At 50.6% G+C, this 16,377-nt stretch overlaps 1 pseudogene; it reads left to right on the top strand.

The window, feature by feature from the left end:
• Positions 1–14,293, top strand: part of LOC139402691 (serine/threonine-protein phosphatase with EF-hands 1-like) — a 30,022-nt pseudogene extending 15,729 nt beyond the window's left edge.
• Positions 14,294–16,377: the final 2,084 nt, after the last annotated feature.

The following is a 16,377-nucleotide window of genomic DNA, read 5'->3' as shown; positions in this document are numbered from 1 at the left end:
AGGTCCTGTACTATAGGTTCTGTACGGTAGGTCCTGGGTACTAGGTCCTGTACTGTAGGTCCTGGGTAGTAGGTCCTGTACTGTAGGTCCTGGGTAGTAGGTCCTGTACTGTAGGTCCTGGGTAGTAGGTCCTGTACCATAGGTCCTGTACGGTAGGTCCTGGGTACTAGGTCCTGTACTGTAGGTCCTGGGTAGTAGGTCCTGTACTGTAGGTCCTTGGTACTAGGTCCTGTACTGTAGGTCCTGTACTGTAGGTCCTGTACTGTAGGTCCTGGGTAATAGGTCCTGGGTACTAGGTCCTGTACGGTAGGTCCTGGGTACTAGGTCCTGTACTGTAGGTCCTGGGTACTAGGTCCTGTACTGTAGGTCCTGGGTACTAGGTCCTGTACTGTAGGTCCTGGGTACTAGGTCCTGTACGGTAGGTCCTGTACGGTAGGTCCTGTACGGTAGGTCCTGTACGGTAGGTCCTGTACTGTAGGTCCTGTACTGTAGGTCCTGGGTAGTAGGTCCTGTACTGTAGGTCCTGTACGGTAGTTCCTGTGCGGTAGGTCCTGTACTGTAGGTCCTGTGCGGTAGGTCCTGTGCGGTAGGTCCTGTGCAGTAGGTCCTGGGTAGTAGGTCCTGTACGGTAGGTCCTGGGTAGTAGGTCCTGTACTGTAGGTCCTGGGTAGTAGGTCCTGTACTGTAGGTCCTGGGTAGTAGGTCCTGTACTGTAGGTCCTGTACGGTAGGTCCTGGGTTGTAGGTCCTGGGTAGTAGGTCCTGTACGGTAGGTCCTGGGTAGTAGTTCCTGTACTGTAGGTCCTGGGTAGTAGGTCCTGTACTGTAGGTCCTGGGTAGTAGGTCCTGTACTGTAGGTCCTGTACGGTAGGTCCTGGGTAGTAGTTCCTGTACTGTAGGTCCTGGGTAGTAGCCTATGAGGAAATGGTCCAGATATCAGAATGTGTAGTTGTTCCATTGAGAGAATCATATGACCTTGTTTTCTGTCAACAAAATAGTCTGCCATTTGGAACAACAAAGATTCATCCTACTGTTCTCTAGCCTGCAATCCACACTGGCTGGGATAAAACTGAAGGACTGTTGCCACTGGCTACCCGGGCTAGTAGACCACAATTTTTACTGGCTCGGGTCCGAAATAAGTGCCATGAGATCTTTGAAAATACAAAATATCCTTAACGGCAGGGCTAGTTGGACACATTTTTCTACTGACCCAGTCTGAAACGTACTAGCCTCGGGCTAGCAGACTGGCTTCATTTCCATCCCTGACTGTAGTGAAACAGAGTGACATTCAGTCAGTGGGGATTCAAGATAACGGTACTCTCTTTCCTCTGTCTACTGATTGGCAGGTGAAATCTGCCCTGAGGCTTCCTAGGAGGAGTCTGAACCATCTGGAGGTGACTAGGAGCAGTAGACAGGTCAGTTCCTGATACAGTAGGATGGAGGTGACTAGGAGCAGTAGACAGGTCAGTTCCTGATACAGTAGGATGACTAGGAGCAGTAGACAGGTCAGTTCCTGATACAGTGATGACTAGGAGCAGTAGACAGGTGAGTTCCTGATACAGTAGGATGGAGGTGACTAGCAGCAGTAGACAGGTCAGTTCCTGATACAGTAGGATGGAGGTGACTAGCAGCAGTAGACAGGTCAGTTCCTGATACAGTAGGATAGAGGTGACTAGGAGCAGTAGACAGGTCAGTTCCTGATACAGTAGGATGGAGGTGACTAGCAGCAGTAGACAGGTCAGTTCCTGATACAGTAGGATAGAGGTGACTAGGAGCAGTAGACAGGTCAGTTCCTGATACAGTAGGATAGAGGTGACTAGGAGCAGTAGACAGGTCAGTTCCTGATACAGTAGGATAGAGGTGACTAGGAGCAGTAGTCAGGACACGTCCTGATATAGTAGGATGTTCAGTATTACATTGTGTTCTTGTTTTATTTTGTATATGTGTATTTTATTGACTATCAGCTGTAAAGTCTACAATCAGGGATAATAAATATTCTCTACTCTACTCAGGGCCAGACAGAGAGCCCCCGGTGTAGGAGCAGGGGCCAGCCAGAGAGCCCCCGGTGTAGGAGCAGGGGCCAGCCAGAGAGCCCCCGGTGTAGGAGCAGGGGCCAGCCAGAGAGCCCCCGGTGTAGGAGCAGGGGCCAGCCAGAGAGCCCCCGGTGTAGGAGCAGGGGCCAGCCAGAGAGCCCCCGGTGTAGGAGCAGGGGCCAGCCAGAGAGCCCCCGGTGTAGGAGCAGGGGCCAGCCAGAGAGCCCCCGGTGTAGGAGCAGGGGCCAGCCAAAGAGCCCCAGGTGTAGGAGCAGGGGTCAGGACCATGGCAACACCCCCAAGAAGAGACGTCACCTCACTAGACAGGGCAGCTCCTCCTCTTCCTCCTCATCCTCACTCTGCTCCCCCCGGGGGTCGTCCCGCCTCACTCTGTGCCGCTGCCTTTCTCCCATTATGCTGAGCCCCACCGACAACCTCCAGGTGTTCTTCCTAATGATAATAATAATAACAACCAATAATAATAACAATATTAATAATATATTATTATTGTTAGGTGCCCTTCCTGGACTCCTTCACCGCCCTCCCCGTCCGTCAGCCGCCCAGGGAGGAGTTGGAGTGGAAACAGGTGAGAGCAGAGCGCCACCTACAGGCTGGAGGCTAAACCGTGGTGGTTCGGTGGATCAAGAAGATTACAAAATAGACTTGCAGAATTTGGCTTCTTGCTCTTTTCTCTTCCTAGTAAAGTTGATATATAGTTGAAACATTGTCCAACAGGAAGTTATCCTGCATTCCGGTAGTAGTGACCATTCTGACTGTGTGTCGTGTTGAAGGTAGTAGATTTGCTGTGGAGCGACCCGAAGAGCCAGCCAGGCTGCAGTCCCAACACCTTCAGGGGAGGAGGCAGTTACTTCGGGCCAGACGTGACCAGACGCCTGCTGGAGAGACACGGCATGACTCTGCTGATCAGATCACATGAGTGTAAACAGGAGGGCTACGAAGTCTGCCACGACGGACAGGTGATCTGTTAGGCCTGTTTCTAATCTCCATTGAACAGGACTAGCTCTATAAGATACATGATGGCTAGCAGACAACATGACTAGCTCTATAAGATATATGATGGCTAGCAGACAACAGGACTAGCTCTATAAGATATATGATGGCTAGCAGACAACAGGACTAGCTCTATAAGATATATGATGGTTAGCAGACAACAGGACTAGCTCTATAAGATATGATGGCTAGCAGACAACAGGACTAGCTCTATAAGATATGATGGCTAGCAGACAACAGGACTAGCTCTATAAGATATATGATGGCTAGCAGACAACAGGACTAGCTCTATAAGATATATGATAGTTAATGTGTCTGTGTCTGGGTTACCCCCCCCCATGGCTAGTAGACCACCTGACTCTAGTAGACCACCTGACTCTAGTAGACCACCTGACTCTAGTAGACCACCTGACTCTAGTAGACCACCTGACTCTAGTAGACCACCTGACTCCAGTAGACCACCTGACTCTAGTAGACCACCTGACTCTAGTAGACCACCTGACTCTAGTAGACCACCTGACTCTATAAGATCTAAGTGTATTTTGTTCTTTCAGGTGATCACCATTTTCTCTGCGTCTAACTACTATGAGGAGGGTAGTAACCGTGGAGCCTACATTAAACTGGGCAGAGAGCTGGTCCCTCGCTTCTTCCAGTACCAGGTCAGCAGGAATACCAGGAAACTCACCCTGACTCAGAGGTAGGGGCTGGGGTGGAGGTGGAGGTAGGGGCTGGGGTGGAGGTGGAGGTAGGGGCTGGGGTGGAGGTGGAGGTAGGGGCTGGGGTGGAGGTGGAGGTAGGGGCTGGGGTGGAGGTGGAGGTAGGGGCTGGGGTGGAGGTGGAGGTAAGGGCTGGGGTGGAGGTGGAGGTAGGGGCTGGGGTGGAGGTGGAGGTAGGGGCTGGGGTGGAGGTGGAGGTAGGGGCTGGGGTGGAGGTGGAGGTAGGGGCTGGGGTGGAGGTGGAGTTAGGGGCTGGGGTGGAGGTGGAGGTAGGGGCTGGGGTGGAGGTGGAGGTAGGGGCTGGGGTGGAGGTGGAGGTAGGGGCTGGGGTGGAGGTGGAGGTAGGGGCTGGGGTGGAGGTGGAGGTAGGGGCTGGGGTGGAGGTGGAGGTAGGGGCTGGGGTGGAGGTGGAGGTAGGGGCTGGGGTGGAGGTGGAGGTAGGGGCTGGGGTGGAGGTGGACGTAGGGGCTGGGGTGGAGGTGGAGGTAGGGGCTGGGGTGGAGGTAGGGGCTGGGGTGGAGGTGGACGTAGGGGCTGGGGTGGAGGTGGACGTAGGGGCTGGGGTGGAGGTGGAGGTAGGGGCTGGGGTGGAGGTGGAGGTGGAGGTAGGGGCTGGGGTGGAGGTGGAGGTAGGGGCTGGGGTGGAGGTAGGGGCTGGGGTGGAGGTGGAGGTAGGGGCTGGGGTGGAGGTGGAGGTAGGGGCTGGGGTGGAGGTGGAGGTAGGGGCTGGGGTGGAGGTAGGGGCTGGGGTGGAGGTGGAGGTAGGGGCTGGGGTGGAGGTGGAGGTAGGGGCTGGGGTGGAGGTGGAGGTAGGGGCTGGGGTGGAGGTGGAGGTAGGGGCTGGGGTGGAGGTGGAGGTAGGGGCTGGGGTGGAGGTAGGGGCTGGGGTGGAGGTGGAGGTAGGGGCTGCGGTGGAGGTGGACGTAGGTGCTGGGGTGGAGGTGGAGGTGGAGGTAGGGGGTGGAGGTAGGAGCTGGGGTGGAGGTAGGGGCTGGGGAGGAGGTGGAGTAAGGGGCTGGGGTGGAGGTGGAGGTAGGGGCTGGGGTGGAGGTGGAGGTAGGGGGTGGAGGTAGGAGCTGGGGTGGAGGTGGAGGTGGAGGTAGGGGCTGGGGTGGAGGTAGGGGCTGGGGTGGAGGTAAAGGTAGGGGCTGGGGTGGAGGTGGAGGTAGGGGCTGGGGTGGAGGTGGAGGTAGGGGCTGGGGTGGAGGTGGAGGTGGAGGTGGAGGTAGGAGCTGGGGTGGAGGTGGAGGTAGGGGCTGGGGTGGAGGTGGAGGTAGGGGCTGGGGTGGAGGTGGAGGTAGGGGCTGGGGTGGAGGTGGAGGTGGAGGTAAGGGGTGGAGGTGGAGGTAGGAGCTGGGGTGGAGGTAGGGGCTGGGGTGGAGGTGGGGGTAGGGGCTGGGGTGGAGGTAGGGGCTGGGGTGGAGGTGGAGGTAGGGGCTGGGGTGGGGGTGGAGGTGGAGGTAGGGGCTGGGGTGGAGGTGGAGGTAGGGGGTGGAGGTGGAGGTGGAGGTAGGAGCTGGGGTGGAGGTAGGGGCTGAGGTGGAGGTGGAGGTAGGGGCTGGGGGATCACGGTTCCTACTGGTCTCTACATACAGAGCGTGACAATGAGTTGATTATCGTGTGTGTGTGTGTCCATCCGTCCGCAGGGTGAACGTGGCAGAGGGTTCAGCTGTAAGGGCTGTACAGGAGAAGCTGTTTTCTCATCGCTCAGAACTCATGGCTGCCTTTCAGCAGTATGACACAAGTAACAGTGGTAAGATATTTTGGCAATAACACCCAATAACACCTGCCAGCTGTTAAAGAACACCCCAAACTCCTATGACATAGTCATGTTCTGAGATGTGTAGCCACCTGCCATAAAGATCACCTGGAACGCGCCCATCATTGTGTATCATTAGTGACTCTATGCTGGGTCTGTTCCGGGCTATACCTCTGTCAGTGAGTTAGACTGTCTGTTCCAGGCTGTATCTCTGTCAGTGAGTTAGACTGTCTGGTCCAGGCTGTATCTCTGTCTGTCAGTGAGTTAGACTGTCTGTTCCAGGCTGTATCTCTGTCAGTGAGTTAGACTGTCTGTTCCAGGCTGTATCTCTGTCTGTCAGTGAGTTAGACTGTCTGGTCCAGGCTGTATCTCTGTCTGTGAGTGAGTTAGACTGTCTGTTCCAGGCTGTATCTCTGTCTGTCTGTGAGTTAGACTGTCTGTTCCAGGCTGTCAGTGAGTTAGACTGTCTGGTCCAGGCTGTATCTCTGTCTGTCAGTGAGTTAGACTGTCTGTTCCAGGCTGTATCTCTATCTGTCAGTGAGTTAGACTGTCTGTTCCAGGCTGTATCTCTGTCTGTCAGTGAGTTAGACTGTCTGGTCTAGGCTGTATCTCTGTCTGTGAGTGAGTTAGACTGTCTGGTCCAGGCTGTATCTCTGTCTGTCAGTGAGTTAGACTGTCTGTTCCAGGCTGTATCTCTGTCTGTCAGTGAGTTAGACTGTCTGTTCTAGGCTGTATCTCTGTCAGTGAGTTAGACTGTCTGTTCCAGGCTGTATCTCTGTCTGTCAGTGAGTTAGACTGTCTGTTCCAGGCTGTATCTCTGTCAGTGAGTTAGACTGTCTGGTCCAGGCTGTATCTCTGTCTGTCAGTGAGTTAGACTGTCTGGTCCAGGCTGTATCTCTGTCTGTCAGTGAGTTAGACTGTCTGTTCCAGGCTGTATCTCTGTCTGTCAGTGAGTTAGACTGTCTGATCCAGGCTGTATCTCTGTCTGTCAGTGAGTTAGACTGTCTGGTCCAGGCTGTATCTCTGTCTGTCAGTGAGTTAGACTGTCTGTTCCAGGCTGTATCTCTGTCTGTCTGTGAGTTAGACTGTCTGTTCCAGGCTGTCAGTGAGTTAGACTGTCTGGTCCAGGCTGTATCTCTGTCTGTCAGTGAGTTAGACTGTCTGTTTCAGGCTGTATCTCTGTCAGTGAGTTAGACTGTCTGGTCCAGGCTGTATCTCTGTCTGTCAGTGAGTTAGACTGTCTGTTCCAGGCTGTATCTCTGTCTGTCTGTGAGTTAGACTGTCTGTTCCAGGCTGTCAGTGAGTTAGACTGTCTGTGAGTTACTGTCTGTTCCAGGCTATCAGTGAGTTAGACTGTCTGGTCCAGGCTGTATCTCTGTCTGTCAGTGAGTTAGACTGTCTGTTCCAGGCTGTATCTCTGTCTGTCTGTGAGTTACTGTCTGTTCCAGGCTGTCAGTGAGTTAGACTGTCTGGTCCAGGCTGTATCTCTGTCTGTCAGTGAGTTAGACTGTCTGTTCCAGGCTGTATCTCTATCTGTCAGTGAGTTAGACTGTCTGTTCCAGGCTGTATCTCTGTCTGTCAGTGAGTTAGACTGTCTGGTCCAGGCTGTATCTCTGTCTGTGAGTGAGTTAGACTGTCTGGTCCAGGCTGTATCTCTGTCTGTCAGTGAGTTAGACTGTCTGTTCCAGGCTGTATCTCTGTCTGTCAGTGAGTTAGACTGTCTGTTCCAGGCTGTATCTCTGTCTGTCAGTGAGTTAGACTGTCTGGTCCAGGCTGTATCTCTGTCTGTCAGTGAGTTAGACTGTCTGTTCCAGGCTGTATCTCTGTCTGTCAGTGAGTTAGACTGTCTGTTCCAGGCTGTATCTCTGTCTGTCAGTGAGTTAGACTGTCTGTTCCAGGCTGTATCTCTGTCAGTGAGTTAGACTGTCTGGTCCAGGCTGTATCTCTGTCTGTCAGTGAGTTAGACTGTCTGTTCCAGGCTGTATCTCTGTCTGTCAGTGAGTTAGACTGTCTGGTCCAGGCTGTATCTCTGTCTGTCAGTGAGTTAGACTGTCTGTTCCAGGCTGTATCTCTGTCTGTCTGTGAGTTAGACTGTCTGTTCCAGGCTGTCAGTGAGTTAGACTGTCTGGTCCAGGCTGTATCTCTGTCTGTCAGTGAGTTAGACTGTCTGTTCCAGGCTGTATCTCTGTCAGTGAGTTAGACTGTCTGGTCCAGGCTGTATCTCTGTCTGTCAGTGAGTTAGACTGTCTGTTCCAGGCTGTATCTCTGTCTGTCTGTGAGTTAGACTGTCTGTTCCAGGCTGTCAGTGAGTTAGACTGTCTGGTCCAGGCTGTATCTCTGTCTGTCAGTGAGTTAGACTGTCTGTTCCAGGCTGTATCTCTATCTGTCAGTGAGTTAGACTGTCTGTTCCAGGCTGTATCTCTGTCTGTCAGTGAGTTAGACTGTCTGGTCCAGGCTGTATCTCTGTCTGTGAGTGAGTTAGACTGTCTGGTCCAGGCTGTATCTCTGTCTGTCAGTGAGTTAGACTGTCTGTTCCAGGCTGTATCTCTGTCAGTGAGTTAGACTGTCTGGTCCAGGCTGTATCTCTGTCAGTGAGTTAGACTGTCTGGTCCAGGCTGTATCTCTGTCAGTGAGTTAGACTGTCTGTTCCAGGCTGTATCTCTGTCTGTCAGTGAGTTAGACTGTCTGTTCCAGGCTGTATCTCTGTCTGTCAGTGAGTTAGACTGTCTGGTCCAGGCTGTATCTCTGTCTGTGAGTGAGTTAGACTGTCTGTTCCAGGCTGTATCTCTGTCTGTCTGTGAGTTAGACTGTCTGTTCCAGCCTGTCAGTGAGTTAGACTGTCTGGTCCAGGCTGTATCTCTGTCTGTCAGTGAGTTAGACTGTCTGGTCCAGGCTGTATCTCTGTCTGTCAGTGAGTTAGACTGTCTGTTCCAGGCTGTATCTCTGTCTGTCAGTGAGTTAGACTGTCTGATCCAGGCTGTATCTCTGTCTGTCAGTGAGTTAGACTGTCTGGTCCAGGCTGTATCTCTGTCTGTCAGTGAGTTAGACTGTCTGTTCCAGGCTGTATCTCTGTCTGTCTGTGAGTTAGACTGTCTGTTCCAGGCTGTCAGTGAGTTAGACTGTCTGGTCCAGGCTGTATCTCTGTCTGTCAGTGAGTTAGACTGTCTGTTCCAGGCTGTATCTCTGTCAGTGAGTTAGACTGTCTGGTCCAGGCTGTATCTCTGTCTGTCAGTGAGTTAGACTGTCTGTTCCAGGCTGTATCTCTGTCTGTCTGTGAGTTAGACTGTCTGTTCCAGGCTGTCAGTGAGTTAGACTGTCTGTGAGTTACTGTCTGTTCCAGGCTGTCAGTGAGTTAGACTGTCTGGTCCAGGCTGTATCTCTGTCTGTCAGTGAGTTAGACTGTCTGTTCCAGGCTGTATCTCTGTCTGTCTGTGAGTTACTGTCTGTTCCAGGCTGTCAGTGAGTTAGACTGTCTGGTCCAGGCTGTATCTCTGTCTGTCAGTGAGTTAGACTGTCTGTTCCAGGCTGTATCTCTATCTGTCAGTGAGTTAGACTGTCTGTTCCAGGCTGTATCTCTGTCTGTCAGTGAGTTAGACTGTCTGGTCCAGGCTGTATCTCTGTCTGTGAGTGAGTTAGACTGTCTGGTCCAGGCTGTATCTCTGTCTGTCAGTGAGTTAGACTGTCTGTTCCAGGCTGTATCTCTGTCTGTCAGTGAGTTAGACTGTCTGTTCTAGGCTGTATCTCTGTCAGTGAGTTAGACTGTCTGGTCCAGGCTGTATCTCTGTCAGTGAGTTAGACTGTCTGTTCCAGGCTGTATCTCTGTCTGTCAGTGAGTTAGACTGTCTGTTCCAGGCTGTATCTCTGTCTGTCAGTGAGTTAGACTGTCTGTTCCAGGCTGTATCTCTGTCAGTGAGTTAGACTGTCTGGTCCAGGCTGTATCTCTGTCTGTCAGTGAGTTAGACTGTCTGTTCCAGGCTGTATCTCTGTCTGTCAGTGAGTTAGACTGTCTGGTCCAGGCTGTATCTCTGTCTGTCAGTGAGTTAGACTGTCTGTTCCAGGCTGTATCTCTGTCTGTCTGTGAGTTAGACTGTCTGTTCCAGGCTGTCAGTGAGTTAGACTGTCTGGTCCAGGCTGTATCTCTGTCTGTCAGTGAGTTAGACTGTCTGTTCCAGGCTGTATCTCTGTCAGTGAGTTAGACTGTCTGGTCCAGGCTGTATCTCTGTCTGTCTGTGAGTTAGACTGTCTGTTCCAGGCTGTCAGTGAGTTAGACTGTCTGGTCCAGGCTGTATCTCTGTCTGTCAGTGAGTTAGACTGTCTGTTCCAGGCTGTATCTCTATCTGTCAGTGAGTTAGACTGTCTGTTCCAGGCTGTATCTCTGTCTGTCAGTGAGTTAGACTGTCTGGTCCAGGCTGTATCTCTGTCTGTGAGTGAGTTAGACTGTCTGGTCCAGGCTGTATCTCTGTCTGTCAGTGAGTTAGACTGTCTGTTCCAGGCTGTATCTCTGTCTGTCTGTGAGTTAGACTGTCTGTTCCAGGCTGTCAGTGAGTTAGACTGTCTGTGAGTTACTGTCTGTTCCAGGCTGTCAGTGAGTTAGACTGTCTGGTCCAGGCTGTATCTCTGTCTGTCAGTGAGTTAGACTGTCTGTTCCAGGCTGTATCTCTGTCTGTCTGTGAGTTACTGTCTGTTCCAGGCTGTCAGTGAGTTAGACTGTCTGGTCCAGGCTGTATCTCTGTCTGTCAGTGAGTTAGACTGTCTGGTCCAGGCTGTATCTCTGTCTGTGAGTGAGTTAGACTGTCTGGTCCAGGCTGTATCTCTGTCTGTCAGTGAGTTAGACTGTTTGTTCCAGGCTGTATCTCTGTCTGTCAGTGAGTTAGACTGTCTGTTCTAGGCTGTATCTCTGTCAGTGAGTTAGACTGTCTGGTCCAGGCTGTATCTCTGTCAGTGAGTTAGACTGTCTGTTCCAGGCTGTATCTCTGTCTGTCAGTGAGTTAGACTGTCTGTTCCAGGCTGTATCTCTGTCTGTCAGTGAGTTAGACTGTCTGTTCCAGGCTGTATCTCTGTCAGTGAGTTAGACTGTCTGGTCCAGGCTGTATCTCTGTCTGTCAGTGAGTTAGACTGTCTGTTCCAGGCTGTATCTCTGTCTGTCAGTGAGTTAGACTGTCTGGTCCAGGCTGTATCTCTGTCTGTGAGTGAGTTAGACTGTCAGTTCCAGGCTGTATCTCTGTCTGTCTGTGAGTTAGACTGTCTGTTCCAGGCTGTCAGTGAGTTAGACTGTCTGGTCCAGGCTGTATCTCTGTCTGTCAGTGAGTTAGACTGTCTGTTCCAGGCTGTATCTCTGTCAGTGAGTTAGACTGTCTGGTCCAGGCTGTATCTCTGTCTGTCAGTGAGTTAGACTGTCTGTTCCAGGCTGTATCTCTGTCTGTCTGTGAGTTAGACTGTCTGTTCCAGGCTGTCAGTGAGTTAGACTGTCTGGTCCAGGCTGTATCTCTGTCTGTCAGTGAGTTAGACTGTCTGTTCCAGGCTGTATCTCTATCTGTCAGTGAGTTAGACTGTCTGTTCCAGGCTGTATCTCTGTCTGTCAGTGAGTTAGACTGTCTGGTCCAGGCTGTATCTCTGTCTGTGAGTGAGTTAGACTGTCTGGTCCAGGCTGTATCTCTGTCTGTCAGTGAGTTAGACTGTCTGTTCCAGGCTGTATCTCTGTCAGTGAGTTAGACTGTCTGGTCCAGGCTGTATCTCTGTCAGTGAGTTAGACTGTCTGGTCCAGGCTGTATCTCTGTCAGTGAGTTAGACTGTCTGTTCCAGGCTGTATCTCTGTCTGTCAGTGAGTTAGACTGTCTGTTCCAGGCTGTATCTCTGTCTGTCAGTGAGTTAGACTGTCTGGTCCAGGCTGTATCTCTGTCTGTGAGTGAGTTAGACTGTCTGTTCCAGGCTGTATCTCTGTCTGTCTGTGAGTTAGACTGTCTGTTCCAGCCTGTCAGTGAGTTAGACTGTCTGGTCCAGGCTGTATCTCTGTCTGTCAGTGAGTTAGACTGTCTGTTCCAGGCTGTATCTCTGTCTGTCTGTGTTAGACTGTCTGTTCCAGGCTGTCAGTGAGTTAGACTGTCTGGTCCAGGCTGTATCTCTGTCTGTCAGTGAGTTAGACTGTCTGTTCCAGGCTGTATCTCTATCTGTCAGTGAGTTAGACTGTCTGTTCCAGGCTGTATCTCTGTCTGTCAGTGAGTTAGACTGTCTGGTCCAGGCTGTATCTCTGTCTGTGAGTGAGTTAGACTGTCTGGTCCAGGCTGTATCTCTGTCTGTCAGTGAGTTAGACTGTCTGTTCCAGGCTGTATCTCTGTCTGTCAGTGAGTTAGACTGTCTGTTCTAGGCTGTATCTCTGTCAGTGAGTTAGACTGTCTGTTCCAGGCTGTATCTCTGTCAGTGAGTTAGACTGTCTGGTCCAGGCTGTATCTCTGTCTGTCAGTGAGTTAGACTGTCTGGTCCAGGCTGTATCTCTGTCTGTCAGTGAGTTAGACTGTCTGTTCCAGGCTGTATCTCTGTCTGTCAGTGAGTTAGACTGTCTGATCCAGGCTGTATCTCTGTCTGTCAGTGAGTTAGACTGTCTGGTCCAGGCTGTATCTCTGTCAGTGAGTTAGACTGTCTGGTCCAGGCTGTATCTCTGTCTGTCAGTGAGTTAGACTGTCTGGTCCAGGCTGTATCTCTGTCTGTGAGTGAGTTAGACTGTCAGTTCCAGGCTGTATCTCTGTCTGTCTGTGAGTTAGACTGTCTGTTCCAGGCTGTCAGTGAGTTAGACTGTCTGGTCCAGGCTGTATCTCTGTCTGTCAGTGAGTTAGACTGTCTGTTCCAGGCTGTATCTCTGTCTGTCTGTGAGTTAGACTGTCTGTTCCAGGCTGTCAGTGAGTTAGACTGTCTGGTCCAGGCTGTATCTCTGTCTGTCAGTGAGTTAGACTGTCTGTTCCAGGCTGTATCTCTATCTGTCAGTGAGTTAGACTGTCTGTTCCAGGCTGTATCTCTGTCTGTCAGTGAGTTAGACTGTCTGGTCCAGGCTGTATCTCTGTCTGTGAGTGAGTTAGACTGTCTGGTCCAGGCTGTATCTCTGTCTGTCAGTGAGTTAGACTGTCTGTTCCAGGCTGTATCTCTGTCAGTGAGTTAGACTGTCTGTTCTAGGCTGTATCTCTGTCAGTGAGTTAGACTGTCTGGTCCAGGCTGTATCTCTGTCAGTGAGTTAGACTGTCTGTTCCAGGCTGTATCTCTGTCTGTCAGTGAGTTAGACTGTCTGTTCCAGGCTGTCAGTGAGTTAGACTGTCTGGTCCAGGCTGTATCTCTGTCTGTCAGTGAGTTAGACTGTCTGTTCCAGGCTGTATCTCTGTCTGTCAGTGAGTTAGACTGTCTGTTCCAGGCTGTATCTCTGTCTGTCAGTGAGTTAGACTGTCTGTTCCAGGCTGTATCTCTGTCTGTCAGTGAGTTAGACTGTCTGTTCCAGGCTGTATCTCTGTCAGTGAGTTAGACTGTCTGTTCCAGGCTGTATCTCTGTCTGTCAGTGAGTTAGACTGTCTGTTCTAGGCTGTATCTCTGTCTGTCAGTGAGTTAGACTGTCTGTTCCAGGCTGTATCTCTGTCAGTGAGTTAGACTGTCTGTTCCAGGCTGTATCTCTGTCAGTGAGTTAGACTGTCTGGTCCAGGCTGTATCTCTGTCTGTCAGTGAGTTAGACTGTCTGTTCCAGGCTGTATCTCTGTCTGTCAGTGAGTTAGACTGTCTGGTCCAGGCTGTATCTCTATCTGTCAGTGAGTTAGACTGTCTGTTCCAGGCTGTATCTCTGTCAGTGAGTTAGACTGTCTGTTCCAGGCTGTATGTCTGTCAGTGAGTTAGACTGTCTGTTCCAGGCTGTATCTCTGTCAGTGAGTTAGACTGTCTGTTCCAGGCTGTATCTCTGTCTGTGAGTGGGCCCTGGTGGTGGAGTCAGTCGTGAGACTGGACCTGCCCTGGAGGACTCTGCGCCCGCGCCTGGCACGGCTGGCACCAGATGGCAGCATCGACTACCAGTCCTGCTTCGAGGACATGGGCCCGGGACAACCCATACCCCAGGTCAGAACCAGGAAGAGACTGATCGATCAATTGATTGATTTTATTTGGCAATCAATAAAGCTGCTCCTTTCACAAAATCTCCCTCTGTGTTTTGTTCAGGTCACTCCAAACTTGGCTAAAACTCTTTACAGATATCGAACAGACCTTGAAATTATCTTCAACATCATGGACAAAGACCACTCTGGTACGTTACTCTGATGACTTTTACAGCTCATACGCTTGCTAGTTCACATCATGCTATATTAACCATTAGCTTGTTAGACAGAAAACCGTTTTAGTATTCCTTAGTTTCTCTCACTGTCTCTCCCCATCCAGGTCAGATATCCATCGAGGAGTTCCGTCAGACCTGGCATCTGTTTAGTGCTCACCTAGGTGTGGAGGTGGATGACCGGGCCATAGATGAACTGGCTAAGAGTATAGACTTCAACAAGGATGGTAGCATCGACTTCAACGAGTTCCTAGAGGCCTTCAGGGTGGTGCACAAACTGGATGTTAAGGACCAACAGCAGGGCTGAGAGAAACCTTGTTGTAGAGCTGAAGACTCACATTAGCTACCCGGGCAATGACTTCGCTTTAGCTCAGTGAGCCAACACTAGCAGCAGGGCTGAGAGAACTACAAAGACCAGCGGCTAGGCTGAGAGAACTACAAAGACCAGCGGCTAGGTTGAGAGAATTACAAAGACCAGCGGCTAGGCTGAGAGAACTACAAAGACCAGCGGCTAGGCTGAGAGAACTACAAAGACCAGCGGCTAGGCTGAGAGAACTACAAAGACCAGCAGCTAGGTTGAGAGAATTACCAAGACCAGCGGCTAGGCTGAGAGAACTACAAAGACCAGCAACTAGGTTGAGAGAATTACCAAGACCAGCGGCTAGGCTGAGAGAACTACAAAGACCAGCGGCTAGGCTGAGAGAACTACAAAGACCAGTAGCTAGGCTGAGCGAACTACAAAGACCAGCGGCTAGGCTGAGAGAACTACAAAGACCAGTAGCTAGGCTGAGCGAACTACAAAGACCAGCGGCTAGGCTGAGAGAACTACAAAGACCAGCGGCTAGGCTGAGAGAATTACAAAGACCAGCGGCTAGGCTGAGAGAACTACAAAGACCAGCAGCTAGGCTGAGAGAACTACAAAGACCAGCAGCTAGGCTGATAGAACTACAAAGACCAGCAGCTATGCTGAGAGAGTACTACAAAAACCAGCAGCAGGCTTGAGGGGAGCCATGCTCGCCTTGGCTTTAGCTCTGCAGGCTTTAACAGTCTTGTGGTCAACCATACACTCAGTGTAGCACATGCAGTTGCATGAGTCAGGAATATATCTAGGAGATGTGGTCACCCTTCTCCCTGTGGTGTAGAACATGTCTCAGAGGAGAACACACTACTCTCACCAGCTACTGATATGGAGACGGACCAACACACGTGAGGTTTCTACAGACAACGCAGACAAGAGCTCCCCGCGGCATGTCCTAGCTCTGCTCTGCAGACCAACAGCACTTTGCCCCATCTTTTCTAGGTCTGAGACAGGGCTGTAACTCTGAGACCAGACTGCTACATCCTCTCTTCAGGGTCAAAGGTCCAATGCAGATGTTATAATTTTTTAACATCTCAATATTAAATCATCTCTGGGTAAGTACCTTACTGTGATTGTTTTTTCATTAAAATGGTCAGAAAGAAACTAAAATAGCTTCTTTTAGCAAAGAGCTATTTCTCAAGCAAGAATTTAGCTATGACTGTCTGGGAGTGGTCTGGAAAACTGAAAATGATCTGTTATTGGCAGAGAGGTTTCGACGTCTTTCTTATTGGTCTATTAACTCATTTACTTCCTGGTGATGTCACCAGGCAGGTCAAAACCATCCAACCAGAACAGGCTGAAATGTATTTTTAAACACCTCTTACACTTAAAAGGTCATTATCGTAATTCTCTAAATTTGTCAGTATTATTCCAACCTCATAAAAGGCAGCGTGTAAAGTAAATGATCTGTTATTGGCAGAGAGGTTTCGACGTCTTTCTTATTGGTCTATTAACTCATTTACTTCCTGGTGTAAAGTGTTGGTCACATGATTCATGAAGCTGAAATAAACAATCCCACAAATGTTCCAAGCTTATTCCTCTCAAATTTTGTGCACAAATTTTGTTTACACATTTGTTTATATCCCTGTTAGTGAGCATTTCTCCTTTGCCAAGATAATGCATCCACCTGACAGGTGTGGCATATCAAGAAGCTGATTAAACAGCATGATCATTACACAGGTGCACCTTGTGCTGGGGGGGGCAATAAAAGGCCACTTTAAAATGTGCAGTTTTGTCACACAACACAGATGTCACAAGTTTCGAGGGAGCGTGTAATTGGCATGCTGACTGCAGGAATGTCCACCAGAGCTGACAGTCCATGATGCTGACATAGAAGTATATTACCATTTCTCAATAAAAACAGTTGATGGCCGATCCTGGCATATCATGTCAATAAAAGCATGAACAGACTCTGGTTATAATTCATTAGGGCGGGTGTATTGTATATCCAGCTGTCTCACTACAGAAACAGGAGATAGACTAGTGTCCTGTCCAAGGGGTGTATTGTACATCCAGCTGTCTCACTACAGAAACAGGCGATAGACTAGTGTCCTGTCCAGGGGGTGTACTGTACATCAAGCTGTCTCACTACAGAAACAGGCGATAGACTAGTGTCCTGTCCAAGGGGTGTACTGTACATCAAGCTGCCTCACTACAGAAACAGGCGATAGACTAGTGTCCTGTCCAAGGGGTGTACTGTACATCCAGCTG

Source organism: Oncorhynchus clarkii, unplaced genomic scaffold (genome assembly GCF_045791955.1).
Source record: "Oncorhynchus clarkii lewisi isolate Uvic-CL-2024 unplaced genomic scaffold, UVic_Ocla_1.0 unplaced_contig_5540_pilon_pilon, whole genome shotgun sequence".
NCBI classification, from domain to species: Eukaryota; Metazoa; Chordata; class Actinopteri; order Salmoniformes; family Salmonidae; genus Oncorhynchus; species Oncorhynchus clarkii.
This window is presented reverse-complemented; position numbering and strand designations above follow the sequence as displayed.